Here is a 4,277-nt window from a genome sequence, read left to right as displayed (position 1 = left end):
GGTATTTTCTTATATGTATTTTAACCACAAGATCCTATAATCTTATCCCAGTTTCAGTTTTTCAGTACCAGACCTCAGTCTTGTCATGAGCTCAAATCGAATTCTGTTGTTTCATTGTCTACTGGCACGAACTTTCAACACTTTCATGCCACCCCCTAAAGAATCAAGTAATGCTACATTTAGTGCCTTATGCCTAATAATAAAAGAACTCACAACTTTGGCATAATTCTAGAACATTCATGAATCAATCAGTATACCTTAGCGTTCACGTTTCACCCTGAATCCTTATCTCGGGCCACCCTCAGCCTCCGCCCCGTCTATAAGTTGCTACGGCTTCAGTAGACGGATCCCAGCATCGAGAACATTCGAGATCAACGAGCAACTTCGGGATAAAACAGTCTGTAACATACAGGGATAAACACTGAATCCTTACTACAAGTCGTACGCCCCTTCGCTCCCGCCAAAAACGCCAACAATAGAGCATTGAGTAGATATGGCTTCGGCACTCGAATGAACATTGAACGATCTACTCAAAGTGGCGCTATAGATTGAAAACCTAGCAGTGTAGGTGCCTATACAACATATTAACAGCATTACCATTAATAATAAACTCTCTACTTACTAGTATTAAAGTACTAATTCCAAGCTATTTGGAAATTCATGTAAGAGGTTAATCATAAGCCAGTATTTAGCAGGTAAATCTGTGAAATTACTTGCTTACCCTAAGTCTGACTCACGCATTTCGATCTAACCCAAAATAGATCCTTTGGTTCATATATTTTGAGTTAATCCTTAATAGACCCGTAACTTTGAGTCAAAGGTTAAAAGTAAAATAATCTGGTTTCCACTTTTCAATAATAAATGAATGACTAAAAGGAATCGTAGCTGAATTTTTTGCTCTGCCCAATTATAAGTATTTTCATACAAAATAAATAATTAATTAGAAAACAGCTTTTTATAAAAGAAGGTTCATTTCATCATCGTTTGAATGGTCATCTGGCTAGACTTTTTTCAAAATTATATCTTATTTGTTATTGTTGAACATAAAATGCAAGGAAAATAAGTTTCATGATGTGCACCATGTTTTCGATAGTAAGTAGGTACGTTTACTCGTTAACTACCTACCTACTAAATGTTAGCAAAATTGAAAAGTCAAATGTTAGGTAGGTACTCATTATTTTTACTGGTCTGTTTATACTAAACTACTCAAAAGAAAACAAGTAGATATTTAAGAGAAACGTTCATTGTCTACATACAAATTAAGTTCGTTAAAAGCTACCTACAAATACGAGTTGTGATCGTATTATCCGTTATATCGCTTCTACTGCTCGAAACCTTGCTATATTTTGTTCGCGATGTGTCAAAACATTCTTCAGAATTTTCCTCTGATATATTTACTAAGCCCGACGCGGGTGCAGGCCTTTCGCACCTTGGAAACTTGAAATTTGATATCGACTTAGAGACTTCTACCTCTTCTGTGCTATTCGTCTCTGTCATAGAGAAACTTGGTCGGTACTTTCGTAAAGTATTTTTTAGTCTGTTGAAGAATCCTTCTTTATTCGACTTTGGAAATGGCAAGACTTGATGCATGGGGAGTGACGACCCGACTTCAGTTTGAGATTTTGGAACTTCTACTTTGTGTTTGGAAACTGACCTTCGTTGTGATCTACTTAAGCTGCAGCAACTTTGCGAGGATTCCTGTAGGTTTGATCGATGAGATTTTTCTTGCAACCTCTTGTTCAGGAATTGCAAGCTGGCAGTATAAAACAGTTCTCTGTCCTCGGGCTTCCTTAGTGCTGATTCTAATGGACAGTCACTGTGCGGACTTTTAGGACGCGACTTTACACTATTTTGGCGTTGCATGCCTTGCTTTGCTCCTTGATGAGAGTGGTTCTGGATACATTTTTATTTCACCATTCGTTGTCGCCGTTTATTAATAAAATGTGCAGAATAAATAAAAATAAACTTAGTTAATTTTGACACTGATTACAATGATTCGCTTGACAGACCTCAACGGCAAAATGACAGCAAAATTATGTTGTCATGGTTTAACAAAAAAGTATCAANGCGAGCTGTCACTGTAGCGTGGTGTCTCGGAAGTCTAAGGCTACGGCCGGATACTCGCGACTCGGCCTACAACGGAACGCCGCGGAGGTTTCAGCAGGTATACCCCGTCCTTTTCCCTTTTTAGGGCGCCGGGAGTCCCACATACCACCCTGTCCCCCGGCAGTGGTGACGGTGCGCAAAGCATTTTCTCCGCGACAAAAAAAAAAGGGGGGCCCGAAACGAGCAGTGCCTAGGGGCCCCGAGATGGTTAATCCGGCCCTGGTGGACTGTACTATACGATAAACATGTCAGTCAGTTTGACAACCTTTGTCTGAAACATTATTCAATGAAAATATTGTCCGAACCCTTAGTATTTCTCTTCGACAAATACATTAACACACCGTGAACCACTTTTCTTTCACGACTATAAAAATATTTTAGCAATTTAATTCACAAAATCAATTGCACACATTTAAAATAAAGTTTGTTTACACNAGTATCAATTCAATAGGTTTAAGAAGTTCAATAATTTCATTTGATTATGTAGGTTAAGTATTATAGTACTTATTAGTCATAATGTAAAATACGAGTACTAGATATGCAAGAGCACGGTCGGTAGATATCTAAACTGCAAATTCATGTGGATGGATATAAGTAATATTCACTTTTAGTAATTTATTTAGGTCGTACCTAAAACAGTCATAATAATTCCTGGAAGGGAACGTGCTTTGTGTAAAATTCAAGGTGACTGGCCTCGTGTTTTTAGACCCTGATCACGGATAATCCTGAAGGCAGGGTGTTTTTTGGAGAGATTAGCGCCAGAGGGCACAAAATATTGGGTCAAACCGATCGAACTTTAGCGAGGGATGGTTTATTATTATCGATTCGACGAGTTCGGGGCTTGATATCGATAGCAATGATTTATGGGAGAACTTTTACTGGTAAGAAGTTCGTTATAAAACACTTTTGAGGTAGCTCTACTAGACTTCTGAGACGTTCTCTTGTGACACTTCTGAGGTAGGTAGGTATCTAGGTCCAAAGGTTAGAACAATTTATTAAGTGTATGAGAATACTATTTTCAAAAAACACACCAGACAGCAGTCGGTTCCGAGACTGCATTCAAACATTTACAAGTAGGTAATTATGATTTCATGTACTTTAATAACCTTATAATCACCTTCTATCCTTGAAGGCATTCGAAGATACGAGTAGGACTTAGGTACCAATATTTAGTGCACCTCTACGCTGCCCAACAAAATGTCCTTCCTACCTAGTTTTCATTACCTTTCAGAGAGCTTTTTACAGATTAGCTACATACAGATTTTCTATTACAATTTGAACTCGCCAATTTTAACTCTGCGTTTGTAGAATTAGTTTATAAAAAAAAACAGGTTACAATAAAAGTTTTGTGTTTTAGCACGACAAGTATGTACTACACGAGTCAATCACCAAAACATTTTTGCACGTGTTCGCGTACACCAAAGGACGCAAACAAAGTTATTAGTGTTTACATTCGGTGGGGCACGCGTATCGCAGTGGGATACGTGATATGATTGCGGTGATTATTGCGAATCCGTAATACGGAACGCAGGTGGTACTGGGGGCAGCACGTGGCACCATTAAGAATGTTCCAGGTTACGTGCCATTTATTACAAAGGTGTGAGAAAAAGGTTATGGAATGTTTCGGGTCTTTGTCCAGCTCTGGACGTGTTTCGGCGGAGAGATTTAGTGTACTAGTAAACAGTTTCGTTTGATAATTACTAGACAAATACCTCACCAATTAAATTGTATCCTCTCAATTCCTCTGTTTCGTTAATATTAAAGGCTGTAATTCCGATTTTTGGAATTAATTATATTCAAAGACACGGGTCGCTAACCCCGATGTCCGCGAATGTAAACTCAGGTCAGATTATATTAAAATTCCAGCATTAAGTGGATCAAAGGCTGTTACTCGGTACAGAGGCATGTCTCTCTAAGGTAAGTAGGTACATACCAGGGTGGCATCGTGGACTTAGATAACGAAGCTCGATCCTCTAAAAATTTTTTAAGACTTAGATAGAAAATTAGTCCTACTTTCGCATACTAAAAGTAATTTTGATATTGTTAATAACATGAAAAATTAGGAGAGCTTAATTATTTATATATCATGTGAGCAGTTATTAACTACAGTTATTAGATTACAAGCATTACACGTGGATTAGTCCATCGCATTAAGAATGTGTTCATTTTAG

This window comes from Ostrinia furnacalis, unplaced genomic scaffold, assembly GCF_004193835.3.
Source record: "Ostrinia furnacalis isolate ACB-3 unplaced genomic scaffold, ASM419383v2 OfSCF0694, whole genome shotgun sequence".
In the NCBI taxonomy this organism is placed as follows: domain Eukaryota; kingdom Metazoa; phylum Arthropoda; class Insecta; order Lepidoptera; family Crambidae; genus Ostrinia; species Ostrinia furnacalis.
The sequence above is the reverse complement of the archived record's forward strand: the minus strand, read 5'-3'. Positions refer to the sequence as shown.